General features: G+C 53.1%; 2 long non-coding RNA genes across 3 annotated transcripts; both read right to left on the reverse strand.

Annotated features, from left to right (window-relative positions):
• Window positions 1–4,078: 4,078 nt before the first annotated feature.
• Window positions 4,079–6,872, reverse strand: LOC123587959. Its single transcript, XR_006707628.1, has 2 exons — window positions 6,476–6,872; window positions 4,079–4,314 (listed from the first exon to the last, which is right to left on the reverse strand). It is a non-coding gene; the product is annotated as an uncharacterized LOC123587959 (long non-coding RNA).
• Window positions 6,873–7,031: 159 nt separating this feature from the next.
• On the reverse strand, window positions 7,032–14,198 carry LOC123587960. Of its 2 annotated transcripts, none has more exons than XR_006707630.1 (5): window positions 13,524–14,198; window positions 10,566–12,393; window positions 10,355–10,464; window positions 9,959–10,099; window positions 7,032–7,601 (listed from the first exon to the last, which is right to left on the reverse strand). It is a non-coding gene; the product is annotated as an uncharacterized LOC123587960 (long non-coding RNA). The 2 variants fall into 2 exon arrangements; XR_006707629.1 differs by lacking the exon at window positions 13,524–14,198 and adding an exon at window positions 13,313–13,490.
• Window positions 14,199–15,381: the final 1,183 nt, after the last annotated feature.

The raw sequence follows: 15,381 nt of genomic DNA on the forward strand, positions 1-15,381 counted from the left end.
CGGGCAGGTGAGCTGTGTTGGCCGGAGCTGGCGGAAGGGCTGTGAACAAAGATGATGATAAATAGCTGTGTATCACTTGCTGGGGGGAGTCGAGCACGGTGCCCTAGTGATCAGTGCCGCGCCCGGCTTTATTTAACATCTTTGCTAATTATGTGCAGAAGGCAAAAGACTTGTTAATTACATTCACAGATTATACAAAATTGGGAGGTGTTGAGAAGACCAACCATGACAGAGAAATCATTCAAAGAGCTCAGAGATATGGACAAGACATAAAATGAGGCTCAGTGTGCAAAAGTCCAGGAAGATGTAACCAGAGGATATTAATCCAAAACATTGGAATTCAATGGGCAGTAACCGCCAGGAAAGTAGAAATGCTAAGAAAAGGCCTATGGGTAATGTCGGACAACAAATTAATTATAATTCTACTGTGCAATTCCACAGCAAAATGGTCCGGCGTGATTTCGCCCCCTACTTCCAGGCCTCATTAGCCTGGGACGGGAGCTCATAATCTTTCCCTTCCTGTCTCTCCCTGCGCGTGCGCACGCGCACACACGCGTGCACTCCAACGCACGCACACACGCGTGCACTCCAACCTACCTCACCTCGAATGCATTTGTTGCCAGGGGACTCAAGCGTAGAGAGCGGTTGAGCCTCCCAGGAGCCTTCAACCCTGCTCCCCAAAGTCCCTTCCTCTCCAAGGGGAGGAAGCACCACGGCCAATATCAGAGTTCTCGCGGCTGGTGCTCAGGCTGGGGTGGGGTGGGTGACAGAGGCTTCGCAGGTGCACACGTTCAGAAGGGGCAGAACTGGGGCCTCTGTGGACCGACCTTTGCCTCCTCAGTCCCACTTGCTGACTTGGCCAAGACATCCGCTGATGTCTGGGGGCGGGGCATTGTGCCGACGGTTGATATAAAATATGTAATCTAGCTTTTGCAGTGGGCCGGGATGGTCGTATTATTCTCAAGCCCCTTCCTGACAGCGAGGTAATTTGCCCAAGATCACAAGGCCAGTTAGTGGCCGAGTCACGGGTATGATCTCTGGAGTCAGAGCTCATAACCACGTGTAATACAGCATCCCGGAGGGTGAGATAAGCAAGTGTTTTCTCTCATTTTTATTTTTATTTTATTTTATTTTATTTCATTTCATTTCATTTTATTATTTATGGAGGGAGAGCGAGCGAGAGAGAGCAAGAGAGAGACCGAGCGCAAGCAGTGGAGGGGCAGAGAGAGAGAGGGAGACGGAGAGGGAGAGAGAGAGGGGGAGAGAGAGAGAGAGAGAGAGAGAGAGAGAATCCCAAGCAGACTCCAGGCTCAGTGCAGAGCCCGATGTGAGGCTTGGTCTCACGAACGGGGAGCTCGTGACCTGAGCTGAAATCAAGAGTCAGACTCTTAACCAATTGAGCCACCCAGGAGCCCTGAGCGAGGGTTGTTTTGGGTTTTTTTGTTTGTTTTCAATTCCATCCCATTTCATTACTGCACAGGTGATTACAGGTGGCAGGGACCCAGTGGCACCTCGACGGGATCCTGCGCCGCATGGAGCATCTCCCTGCTTTTTTCACGGAACGACCCCGTTGTTAGAAAGTTTGTAAGCCCTGCAATGAACGTAAATTTGCTTGTTGATTATATACACATACCACGGTACTACTGTATTAGGGATGTTATACGACTTACCCCCAAATAACAGTTTCAGGTACATCGAAGTAGAACTTCTATTTTCTTCTCATCGACCTGTGGCGATTGCAGAGGCACAGCGCATGTTGGAGCCCTGGTTGAGGGAAGAATCCCTACAATGATAAGAAAGTGTAGGTACAGGGGCACCTGGGGGGGGGCCAGTCGGTTGGGCATCTGACTTCAGCTCAGGTCATGATCTCATGGTTAGTGATTTCGAGCCCCGCGGCGGGCTCTGTGCTGACAGCTCAGGGCCCGGAGCCTGCTTTGGATTCTGTGTGTATGTGTGTGTCTCTCTCTCTGCCCCTCCCCTACTCATGCTCTGTTTTTCTCTCTCTCTCTCTCTCTCAAAAGTGAATGAACATTAAAAAAAATTTTTTTTTTTAAATAAAGCATAGGTATAATGGCTTGAAGAGTGTTCCCCCAAGGTTCAAGTCTACCAGGAACCTCAGAATGTGACCTGATCTGGAAGTAGAGTCTTGGCAGATGTAATCTGTTCAGATGAGGTCAATTAGGGTGGGTGCTAAATCTGATGACTAACGTCCTTCTAAGAGGAGGAGACACAGAGCCCATATGACACTGGAGCCAGAGATTAGGTGATGTAGCCTCAAGCCAAGGACTGCCAGGAGCCACCAGAAGCTGGAAGAGGCAAGGAAGAATGATTATCCCTTAGAGATTTGGGGGAAGCACGGCCCTGTCAACACAGTGATTTCAGATTTCTGGCTTCTAGAACCAGGAGAGAATTAATTTCTATTTTTTTAAGTTTATTTATTTATTTTGAGAGAGAGAGAGAGAGAGCATGAGCACAAGCAGGGGAGGGTGAGAGATGAGGAGAGACAGAATCCCAAGCTGACTCTGCACCATCAGCACGGAGCCCGACGTGGGGCTCGAACTCACAAACTGTGAGATCATGACCTGAGCCGAGATCGAGAGTCGGATGCTTAGCCGACGGCACCACCCAGGCGCCCCAGATTTCTATTGTTTTAAGTCACGAGGTGTTTGGTGCTCTCTCCCTGCCACCCCAGAAAAGTAATGCAGCTCCAGGAAGGCAGGGAGTCACGTAAACAAGGGCATCATGCTCAGTGTGAGGCTGTTTACCTTTCGGAAACCCAGCAGAATTCTAGAATGTTGGTCCTGGAAGGAGCCAACCCCACTCTTCCTACACAGACTAGGACCTCAAGTCCAGAGCTCAGCGGCCCCCGGTGCCCCTCTGCCAACCCCATCCCCCCAGCGGGGATGCTTTCCCTGCTCAGTACAGAGCCCACCTGCCCTTCTGAGTGTCCCAGCCTGACTGGTCACCCACGTCCGTCCTCCCGCCCTCTTCCCAGCAAGCAAACGCATCCTCTTGATCCTTTCGCTTAAACGTCTCCCGTTGGAGACAATTTCTCTAAAACGCAAATCTATTCAGGCCCCAGCTTAAAATCCTCTAGGGGCTCGGCTCCCCCAGAAGCTTACAGGTTCCTTTCAGAAAAAAATTTTTTTAAGTTTGTTTTGAGACAGAGATGGCACGGGTCGGGGAGAGAGAGCGAGGGAGAGGGAGAATCCCAAGCAGGCTCCACGCCGTCATCGCAGAGGCCGACCTGGGGTCCAGCCCCACAAACCGTGAGATCACGACCTGAGCCCAGAGCAAGAGTTGGATGCTTAAACGACTGAGCCACCCAGGCCGCCCCCCCTTTCAGGTTCCCCTACCTGGGCTCCGGGGATGAAGGGGGTCCGGCACAGATCTGCCTGGAGGTCACAGGCTGGCAGGTGGAGGGCCGGATGTGGGTCCACCGACCAAGGTTAGGCGCCGCGAATGAGCCCACAGAGGTTGTGGTGTCTACCGAGCTGAAGGGGCTGTTGGACAGAGGGTCGATCTTGCAAAAGGATGGACGTGTGTTCTGCTCAAGGCGGTGGACGCACCCCAGTTCCCCCCGCAGACCCCAGCTTCTCTGGGCGGCTGGGCCAGGGTCCCGTCACGTGACCGCCGGCTGCCTCTGTGTGCCCTCACAAGGCCGTGTGTGAGGCCTCCGGCTGGTGCGCCGGGTAAGGGGCCCCCTCACAGCCCCTCGTAAGGTCATCCCGAGCCTCCTGGTCGACCCAAAGCACCCGATTTTCCCATGACACCTGCTCCCTGGGAAGCTGGTCCTTCCCGTGCAGCGGGATCTAGCAGGAGAGGCCCCAGAAGACTCCACCCGAGGCTGCGTCCGCGGGGCCCTGAGAGTGGCCGGGCAGCCCCAGTGGGGATGGGACGCAGTCGGGCCCCCCCCCCCCATCCCGCCTCCCCTCTCTGCAAGCCCTGCAGCTGGGACAGAGAGCAAGCTGTCGCCAGGCCAGAACAGGAGCCAGCCCGTCCCACTGTGTCCCTCATTTCAAAGCCTCAGCATGGAGGGCCTGGTGGCCCTGGCGGGAAGAGTCTCTGGGAAGAGGAGTTTTGATTGGTGACTTTTTTTATTTTTCACAGTACCAGCAACTGCAGGGGACATTTGCCTGAGGCGACCGGCCATTCACTTCATCCGTGTTTCTTCTTTTTCGTTACTGTCCCTGTCCGTTGCACGGTGCGTCCGAATCGCGGGCAGCCAGCGGTAGGAAAATGCCCACAGCCTCCTGATTCCTCGGGACCATTTCTCACCGAGCTCAGGCAGCCTCGCTGGGGAGAGTGCGGTGTCTAGAAAGAAGCAAGAACAGATTTTAGTGAGGAATACCAGCATTGGAGCGGGGACAAAAGGATGGACGCGGTGAACAGATGGGAGGGTGTTTAGCGAAGACTCATGATCTATGTGAACAGTGCAGGCTGGGACCTCCCTTCTTTTTGTTTTTGATGCATCAGGGTATGATATGATAGGATATGACAGAACGTGTCAAAAATTTAGGGGAAAATAAAACCCTGGGTTTTTTTTTGAAACATCAAACTATTGCTATCAATAGGAACAGCAACTGTTCAAAAATTTGTTTCAGAACTGCCAAGAAGTGAGCGTTCGTGGAAAAAAAAAGTATTTTTCCCTGCTGTTTGCAAGGTGGACACAAATGAAAACAGTAGGAGGTTGACAACTTGGCACATGTCTAATAAATCTGAGGCATAAAAAGTCAACAATTCACCGTTCAAGAAAGCATTACCGGAATAAAAAGTGCTACGCGGAGAAAGAATAACCATTAAAAAATAGATTTTCTGAATTCAGTAAGTAATTTAGCCCTCAGAGCGCCGGTCTTCAAAACAAGGAAGCTTTTTCTTTCTCCCCGTAAGAGAGAGAGGGGCAGTGCTGAGCTCAGAACGGAGTGCCCTGCTGCATCTGAAATGAACCAGGTGAAAAGGCAGCTCCCAGAGAGCAGATGTTAGGGGCTCGGAGGGCTGGTGACAGGGGTCAGAGAGCAGGGACTTCCAGATCCAGGCTGCTCAGCAGCTCCACGCAGGAGCGGGCTTAATTTGACAAGTTGGTCCAGTTATAGGGAATTCACAGATCGCGGTCCATGCCAAGCAGATTTGGCCACCAACAGCACGTCTGCGGCTGGCCAAGAGGACGGCAGGTGGGCGGCCGTCCCTGCTCTCCCCGCGCTAACGCCACCGACAGAGAGGCAGAGCCCCGGCGAGGGCGCGGGGAGCCTGGCCGGAGAAGCCGAGGGCTTCAGAGGTGGGACGAAAGAAGGAATCGTGGTCCTCGTATCACAATAGGGATGGTTTTTGTTCTCACCATTTTCTGTTCAAGCCCCTAATTCTTTTTTGCCACCACGATGAGTATGGTGGGGAGGAAGATTTTAAACGAATGTGAAAACTGTTGGTAATTCTCATGCAAGTCTCATGTAAACAAAAATATCAGCATTTAAGTTATGAATCCTAATGTGTGGCACGGAGCTAAAATCTGTATCTTTTTGAATTAGAGGAATATAGATATACAGCACTGAGTAGCGTCTCTGCGCAGTTCAGGAAACTGACACAGTCTCTCCAATTTATAGGGAAATTGACATAATTTTGCAAAAATGCAAAACCATTTGTGAACTGGGTTTTGCATAATGGGATTAATTTGGTCGACTGTCATATCCACTAGGCTGCAAAATGCAAGTTAATCACAACATCATTTTGAGTTTTTTTAAGGGAAGAAAGAGAAAGGAAGAAAGGAAAGGCATTTTTCCCCCCTCACCCGACTATCTTTTCATTAAGAGAAAATACCCATTCTTCTAGTCTGCACCTTAGGTAGCTTCAGGAGATAATGCTAGATGAATTTTGCGGTGGACGCCTCCATGAACTGAGCCGAATTGGCCTACCTCCAACGAGAAAAATTAACAGCTTTCATAGAAGCATGAAAAATTGCTTGCAAGGAAAGTCCGTCCTGTATGCTTCGGTGTATGCGTGCGTCTGCTCAGAGCTACACTGCACAATAGGGCTGAGGCCGTATCACACACATTTTGTCGCCACGCTCAGTTCCGTGGTGTCATTATTGTGAACTCTCTTTCCATCTACAGACAAGATCTAGATTATTCAGGAAGGTACCAATTGTATCCAAGAAGGTACGATCCGTGACTACGCTCGTCAGAAAAGCTAGGTTAAACCATGGCAACAAATAACCCAGAGTCTCCGTGGCTCAACACAGGAGCTGCTGCTTCTTCTGCCTAGGTGTAGGGCAGTGGGGGGAGGTCTTCTCACGGAGGTGCCATAACCCCCCACCCCCACTGATAGTACTTTATCTAGACACAGGCTCTGTTGAGTGCCCAGTCAGGACAAAGGGAGCAGGGGAGCCCAGTGAGTTGCCCGACCCTCAGTTTCTGCCTGGGAGAGACACTTTCACCACTGCCCGCATTTCCTTGCCCAAAGCAAGTCCTGTGGCGGCACCTACCTTCAGGGCAGCAGGGAGGACCAGATCTGTCCACGCGTCACAAAGGCCACGGTCATGTGTGGAATTTGTCTGTATCTCTCCACCGCTGTGAGGACTGGCCGTGAATCTGCCCAGCATGTCTCCTCTAGATGGTGGGAACCGGTGTGATGGAGAAGGGTCTCCTCCCTGCAGGGAAGGACTCGGCACAGGTGTCATTTAGCCTCGAATCAACTCAACCCAACAAGGACCAAGAGCCCACCCCAGGCCGGACACCGGAGAGGGGACGGTGACGAAGAAGACCTGCCTCTTGTCTGAAGGGAAGGACAGAATGAGCTCCTTAGGGCAAAGCAAAGTATCCTAAGAAGCACAACTGACAAGCACAAGATGGGGCGCCTGGGTGGCTCAGTCAGCTAAGCGTCCGACTTCGGTTCAGGTCATGATCTCGCGTTCCGTGAGTTCGAGCCCCGCGTCGGGCTCTGTGCTGACGGCTCGGAGCCTGGAGCCTGCTTTGGGTTCTGTGTCTCCCTCTCTCTCTGCCCCTCCCCCCCACCAAAGATAAAAATTAAACATTTTAAAACCTTAAAAAAAAAAAGAAAGAAAACCACGAGAGCATCTGAGTGTGATGTGTAGGGAGCAAAACTCAGGAAGGCTTCCCAGGAAGAGACATTTCTACTGAGTCCTGAAGGGCCCAACAGGTGGGAGAAGGGAGGGGACAGCAAGGAGCAGAGGTGTGTGTGGGAGACCGCGAGGGCTCCGGTTTGGGAAGAGCTGAGGTTGGCGGAGGGAATCGGTGCTCAGTGGCGGGTGTCCCGGCAGGTGGAACCCGGGCATTTACACTTGCTTTGGCAGCTCCGGGCAAGAACGGCTCCCGTGTCTCCCTGTCGGCGTCCCGGGTCTGGAGGCTCGTGTATGGGATGCTTGTGCCAGTGTCACACTCTCAAGAAGACAACGCCCTCCGGAGTCTCAGGTCCCCCTTCCGAAGCGTGTCGGCCGGGCCACCTGGACGGTGACACCTGACCTCCCTCGGCCTGTTTTCTCGTCTCTGTGGGTTTCACAATGTCTACGCGGTATGGTTGTTCAGAGAGCTTGAACGGATGATGTCTGAAGGACCCAGCACGAGACGCTTGCTCCTGAGAAGCCGTGGTTGCTGGTAAGAGTTTATTGTTAGTTCGGTTTTAGGGAGAGAAACTGCTGATTAACTACTTGGACCCCTATGGGGGCTGCTCAGCTGATAACATTTCCCCTGGTGGCCCGCGTGTCCCGTTCCCTTGCCCCTCCAGCTGTGGCTGATTTACCCACAGGTAGAGACACCTCACGGTGTACCAGAAGGCTCTGTTCCCGAGACTGTGAGACTTGGACGAGAGACCCATGGAGCCACATCACCGCACGCTGTGCCCCAGGCAGCTGTTAGAGGTCGAGGCTCAGCTGTGGGGCTGGGCCCCGCGTTCTGTGGACCACCCCAAAGTCCTCTCGGGGGATCCCACTGTGCGGTCAGGACTGCCAGAGTGGCCATCACAGCTGGCCTCCCAAGTAGCCTTTGCCAACAAAACAGGCTTCTGAGGTAAAGGACTCCTGTTCCTCCAAAGGACTTCCAAGTAAGATTGGCTCATGATCGATTTGATTCCTTTGATTCGAACAATCGTCGCTGGTCAGTGGGTGGCACAGGGCAGGCTCCCGTGGGAGCAGTCCCTGGGCATCTGAGTGAGCAGGAGGGGGCAGCCTCCGACCACAGAGAAGCTCCACAGGGCAGGGGGTGCAAACAGCGCCCACACTGCACGAGCATCTCCAGACGTGGGTGCTCTGACTCCGAGGGTTTGTCCTGCCGCTATGCCTGCGTAGACCCACCTGGATTCCGCTTTGCAAGGAAGCCCCCAGGTGTGGTGCTGAGCTCTGGTTCAGAGAGGGTGACAAGCTGGCCTCCATCCCCAGTGTCAGGCCTGTCTTATTTCCCTGGGGCTGGCGGTGGGGGGAGGAAGGAGGAGCTGGCTTTATCGGTGCCCACTATGTGCCACATGCTGATTCACCTACTTCTCAGCTCGGCCACCTACTTCTGACTCAATGGGCAGTGGTCTCAGTGTGTCCCCAGCCACAGGTGGAGGGGAAACGAAGCCCCTCGCTTGTGGTCACCGGCTAGAAGGGATAGATGGAACCTGATTGCCAGTCCTAGCCTCTGGGACGCTAATGGTCTGAGCACTGGGCAGGTACTTCTCAAGGGATTAAGGAGGAAAGAAAAATAAAGGCAAGAGAGAGGCAGACAAAAGGGAGAAGCGGGCACTCCCCACTCCCCCCCACACCAAACAACAAAAAGAATCAGCCCCTCAAAAGTTCTTTCAAACATTTAGCCCCCTGCATCTTGGTAAAGTTCCACACTGTTTCTGGAGCACGGAGGGGCACCCTGTATCCATACGCTTGATGTAAAGGTGCTAATCCCAAGACTAGGAGGCCACCAGCTATTGGCCAAATATAAAAGTAGAAACAGCTTGACAGACAAAGCTTTAAAAACACTGAGGCCTGGGGGGGCGCCTGGGTGGCACAGTCGGTTAAGCGTCCGACTTCAGCCAGGTCACGATCTCGCGGTCCGTGAGTTCGAGCCCCGCGTCGGGCTCTGGGCTGATGGCTCAGAGCCTGGAGCCTGTTTCCAATTCTGTGTCTCCCTCTCTCTCTGCCCCTCCCCCGTTCATGCTCTGTCTCTCTCTGTCCCAAAAATAAATAAAAAAAAAACGTTGAAAAAAAAAAAAAAAAACACTGAGGCCTGGGTCCTCCTCCAGGAGATGCTGGCAACTGATCTTGGTTGCATCCTAAATGCGCAGAGCTTTGAAAGCTCCCCAGGCCTGTAGCGGTGAGCACACCCCACACCCAGAGTGTGGTTGCTAATACCCTTCTCCAATAAAAAGAACCAGGGGTCTGTGGAGAAAGGGTCGGTTCCAGAATGGGGGCAAGGAATATGAGGCAGGGGCATCTTGTGGTGCCAGAAAGTAAGGAGGTGCTAAAACACAAAACCAGACCCATAGTGCCACCATGATGGGGATATGTCAGGAGGACACGGGAGCAATGGAAGGGACCTCCACTGGCTGACACGTTTGAGCAAATACATGAACGAGGCAGTGTCGGAATATAACTCCAAGTCTACACCGAGTCCATCCTGCCATAAATAAGTGATTGACTAAAGAAATGAAGACAGAGGAGAATCTGCTCTGCAGAATTTCAAATGATTTGTGTGGAACCTCCACGCCGGAGGAGGTGGAACAGAGTTCTCTGCTCCTGGAGCAGGCTGGGCTGCTCACAGGGCCTTCCTGCCCCCAAGTACAGCCTACGAACAGGGGGAAAGGGCAACCTTCCACGGGGGGACCCTGACAGACACCGCCTTGGCCACGTGATCACATTTGACATCAACGATAACAAGTGCCCTGACGGCAGGCACCCTCCATGGGATTTCTGGGACCTTCCTCTCCTAGACCCATAGATGCAGTCTGTCTTAGCCCGTTCTCTGCTCTCACAAAGTACCATGAGTTTGATGGCTTGTAAACAGCAAGCAAGGAGTCCTCACAGCCCTGGAGCCTGGAAATCCAAGATCAGGGTGCCCGCGTGGTCCAGCGAGGGCCCTCTTCTGGTTTGCAGACTGCTGACTTCTTGCCGTGTCCTCACCTGGAGGGTAAAGGAGCTAGTGGCCTCTGCGGCTTTTTCTCGCAAGGGCACCGATCCCGTTCACGAGGGATCTACCCTCCTTATCTGATCACCCCCAGAGGGCCCACTTCCAAATAAAACCACCCTGGGGATGAGATTACAAAATGCGAGTTTGGGAGAGACATGCCGTCCGTAACATTACCCATAAGAAAACCATCCAACTCAATCTGAGAGACAACTCAAATTGAGAGACACTCTACAAAATACACAATCAACCTTCCTCAAAACCGGCAAGGTCATTAATCTCAGCGAAACCTGAGAGGCTCAGCCAAGAGGAGCCTAAGGAGACCTGATAACTGAAGCAATGTGCTGTCCTGGACGCAATCCTGGAACAGAAGAAGGTGAAAGCTCAGGAGATCTGAATAATACATAGACTTCGGTTCATACTGATGCATCGACATTGGTTCGTTAATTGCAATCAACGTACCATCGTAACAGACAAGGCTACTAAGAGGGAAACTGGGTGTGTGGCATGTGGGGGCACTATGTTGTCTTTGTAATTTTTCTGTAAGTCCAATTATTCTAAAATTAAAAGCTTACTGGGAAAAAAATGCCACTCCCAGGGGATTTCACCGGGCAGTTGGGGGGGAGGGGCGTTGCCTGGGACGCTGTGTGCGGTGGCTTCGCCATACTGGGAAAGTAATGACGTCACCGGGCCCCTTTGCTATGCGTTTCTTAACCAGGAGAGGAAGTGATCCATATGGGAGGCGTGGGGGTCTGTCTGAGGACGCCGGACAAAGGAGACCCGTCCCGTCACTCTGGTTCAGCGCCCCCGTCCTGCATCGCACTCTGTGGGCCCCCAGGTAAGGTTTCCTTTACCCGGCAAGGTCCCTGTGCCGGAAACATGGAAACCAATCCCTCTCTGCACTTCTGTGCTGACACAAGAACAGACATTGCAAATGGATATTCATGCTCCTGAGAGGCTGTGTGAACGCAGTTGAAACTCCGGGCTCTGTGCCTCTGTTCCCATTACATACATGGTGACGGGCTCCTGAAGCCAGTCGGTCACCCTGGGGAGGTGGGGAGCTGCACGGGGCTGCCCCAGGCCGCGACAGGGGGGCGCGGAGGCCCCCAGGAAGTTTTCCATCCTCTTCCCAACCCTTAGCCTCCTCCCCCCCACATGTCCCTTGGCCATGGAGGGGGCCTGGTGGCCACCTCCCTGAGGACCAACATGGGCCTGGGAAAGGACGTCCTTGTCCAAGCTGAGCCAGCCCCCGGGGCCAGGGTTTGGCCTCCAAGTGGTCTTTGTTTGAAGATAATCTGCGGGGCGGCTGGTGAGCCATCAGCAGGGGGCCAGGCCGACCCTTCTCCTCCACAGTGCATCCCAAGGGGCGCCCTCAGGAAGGGACAGACGCCTCGGGCCCCTGACCCGGCATCCGCCTCCCACCCCCACCGAGATGGGAAACTTGCGTGGCGGACCCACAGACTTGTTGCTAGGAAACCGCAGGAGCAACCTTTGTGATCTCACATATGCTTAACACAATAATAAATAATGGTTAACACGATAATAAATAAACAAATAACAATAATTATAACACGCCCCAAGCCTGTTGTTTCTCCAAAATTAATTTATGATGAATTACGGCTCAAATTCCTTGGAACACGAGCAAGGGGAGAGGAGAAGAACTTCTTTTATTCGCCATCAGGCACAGAAGGGGGTGAGAAACGGCCTCTCCCTGACCAAGCTCTTCCCGGGCCTCTGGGGACCCACGGGAGGCGCCCAGAGGGGGCTCTCCTCCTTGCCTGTGCCCCTCACACCTCCTCTCCCCTGCCTGCTACAGTTAAGTTTTTTAGATACTTTACTTGCATTTCTAATTCAGTTATTCCTCTGAAATTTATTCAAAGGATTTATGCTTATGAAATTATAATATAATGCTGCCTATATGCCAATGAGCTGCAGGCAAAGAAAATAATTTTCTTCAATTTACAGTTATGAGGCTGGAGGAAAATGATGCCTTCTTATCACCTCTTTCTCTCTGTGTGTCTTGGCATTTTTTTAAGTCTTCAGAAGGCAGGAGCTGATGATGAATCCTTAAGCAGATCACACTGATAATTGTATTTCAGAGATGGCAGCTCCGTTGAACGCTGTCCACCGCCCGTCGCCAGTCACTGGAGGTACCGGTGTCACCCGCTCCCTGTCTCAGAAACTCAGCCTCGGTATCGCCAGCTCGCCGGGGATGTTGTTAGATCGTCCGAGAGGATTATTAGATGGAAGGGAAATTTACGGATGACATTTGGTAACAATTAATCAGGAGCTGTTGATAAAGTTAAGTTGGTTCTCTTATCCCTACCCCCTCCCCGAGCTATAGACGTTGCGTCTATATGTCTAGGTATAGACATCTAATCGTAATAATATGCAGGCCTTGTTCCGATTGTCAAATGCCTCATTTTGTCACTCTGTTTGATTAATGGACCCTTTGGAGTCCCCAAAAAGTCCTCGTAATACAAATAAAAAGAATCATAAATATTGAATAAGCTCACAGCACAGTTAACCTTGACTACATTTTGGGACATTCTTGGAGAAAGTTTGCTATACGGAAAATAAATTGCTATGGGGATTAAAAAAATATGCGCCCTCACACCAAATTGGAGATTTTGGACAATGTCACCCCTCTCACCTTGTCACTCTTATTAATCTGGTGTGATTAATTAGTTTAGTTAGCTTTACATTCAGGCCAGCAAAGGGCCGGACGGCTGGCGTGCTAGCATACTAGGGGCCCCGTGCCCCGTCTGCCGAAGGGATTCGGGGGCGAGGAGGGGCCGGAGCTAATGGGGACAGCACTGTAACCCCACGCGGGACAAAAATGGGCCGTTTTGGACGTCATTTATGGGCAAGAGCCTGGAGGGGGGCTGGGGACTCTCAGCTGCTTTGGCAAAGGCCTTCTCTCCGTGGGTGGGTTCTCATCATGGAAACACTCGGTTCTCTCAGACCCAAGTCTGCCCTCAGTAGCCGGGGCCCTTTGAGACGCCCCCTTACATACAGATCGCAAACGGGACCGGTCAGTTGACCCAGAACACCGATCCCAGCTAGGCCGTAATGACCCGCTGATTTCCTTCAGCCCCTAGCCTGTGGTGAAGGGCTGGGTGGAGGCTGAGGCCCGGACCTACTTCTGCAGTGTGGTTGGTGCATGCCCGTGGGCACAGATTTGACCGCCTGGCTCTCGGTTTGCTCACCTGTGGACTGGGCATTCCCACCTCGTAGGATGGTTATAAGGATGAAATGAAACAAAAGAAAAAAATGTGGCACACTGTCCAGCATATAAACAATACTCTGGGGGCACCTGGGTGGGCCAGTCAGTTAAGCGCCTGACTCTTGATTTCAGCTCAGGTCATGATCTCACGGTATTCCTGGGTTCGATCCCCACTTCGGGCTCTGTGCACTGACCTCATGGAGCCTGCTTGGGATTCTCTCTCTCTCCTTCTCTCTCTGCGCCTCCCCTGCTCATGCTCTCTTTGTCTCTCTCAAAGTCAATACATAAACTTCAAAAAAAAAGAAAACAGCCTCTGTAGTGGGTAGAATTGTGCCCCGCCCCCCAGAAGAGGTATTGATGTCTTAACCCCTGGTACCTGTGGGTGTGACCTTCTTAGGTGTGGGCTGATGTAACTGGGTTGGAACCAGGTCACAATGGAGCAGCGTGGGTCCTCATCCAATGACAGGTGTCCTTGTAAGGAGACAGAAATGTGGACGCAGACACCCAGGAGAAGCCACGTGACCACAGAGGCAGAGATAGGAGTGATGGATCTCTGAGGCATCCAGGGGCCTCCAGAAGCTGGAAGAGGGGAGGAAAGATCCCCCCGCCCCGCCCCCAGAGCCTTCAGAGGGAGCGTGGCCCTGCTCACACCTTGATTCTGGGCTTCTTGCCTCCAGGACACAGAGACTATGTTTCTGTTGTTTCGGCCACGTTTTCGGTGCTCTCGTCCTGCAGCCCCGGGAAACTGATCCACGCCGTCTATGGCAACGGTGATTTGGTCTGTGGGGAACAGGAGCAGCAGGGCTGAGGACTCGGCCTGGTCTGCGTGGGGCTGGTTTCTCCCGTCTGCGCTTCCCCAGAGTCAGGATCACGCCTACCTGCCGGGTGAGGGACTGCATCGGGGTACCCTGGCGCTCCTGAGGGCCAGCTCTCGGTCAGTCATCCTAACCCAGACCCCGCGGAAGTGCTGCAGAGGCAACGCGACCTGTGATTCGGGGGACAGGGATTCATTCCGGTGTATTGGTTTATGTGGCCTTTTCTCAAGTTCCATTGCTATTTTTAGATACAGGCAAAATTCAAAAGAACTCAACTACCCTAATACACCCCAGGAAATTATCTGCCGAAACATAAGGCGCCTCACGTTAGGTACCAAATATATAACGGAGAAGTTGCAAGTGAATGCAATTTTGTATGTGGAGACTTATTTTCCTGTTGACGTTTCGGGATAAATCCAAGAACTTATTTCCTCCTAAGTGAAAACGTTGGCCCCCGTCACACTGAAAACGACACTTGCCTCTTGCTGTTTCTCCCGGCATCGTGGGCCTGACGTGCTCCGGCGGTGACACAGCCCTTCCAGGCCCTGGCTGTGCCCCCGCACATCCGAAAGGCCATCACACTCGGCGAGTTTCTGCAAATGCCACGCGGACTCTGGTCCGAGGGAAGAGGGTGGCTGGGAAGTCCTGAGAGCGGGCTCTCCGAGTGGGGCGGGCGGAAGGTTCAGGGTGTGGGCTCGTCAGAATCCCCTCCGTGGGGAGCTCGGACTTTGGATCTCCGGCTCAGGTCACGACCTCGTGGTTTGTGAGTTCAAGCCCCGCATTGGGCTCCACTCTAACAGCAGAGCCTGCTTGGGATCCTCTCTCTCTCCGTCCCCCCCCCCCCCCCCCCCGCCTCTCAAAGTAAGTAAATAAACTTAAAAGGAAAAGAAAGGGAGTGGTTCAGGGAGCACACTGGGTCAGGGCTGGGGAGCATCATAGGACTTGGAGCCAGGCCGGGAGGGAATCTGGCCGTGCAGCCGGCGGAGTCAGAAGTCAGGGTGCAGCGGGCAGGGAGACAAGGGACGGAGAGCAGTGGGGACTCTCGGCACAGACGACTTTTCTGTGAAGCCGCCCCCGAGGAGAGGGACACGGAGGCCACAGGCCACGAGTCACAGGTGTAACCGCCCGGGTGTGCCTCTCCCGGCGCCTTCCTGCTCAAGGCTACCTGCCGTCTCCTCCCTGCGTTCCTGTGCCTGCGCAGTGACCCTGGGGGGTGCATAGTGATCGTGAATGTTTG

This window comes from Leopardus geoffroyi, chromosome D3 (genome assembly GCF_018350155.1).
Source record: "Leopardus geoffroyi isolate Oge1 chromosome D3, O.geoffroyi_Oge1_pat1.0, whole genome shotgun sequence".
Taxonomy (NCBI): Eukaryota; Metazoa; Chordata; class Mammalia; order Carnivora; family Felidae; genus Leopardus; species Leopardus geoffroyi.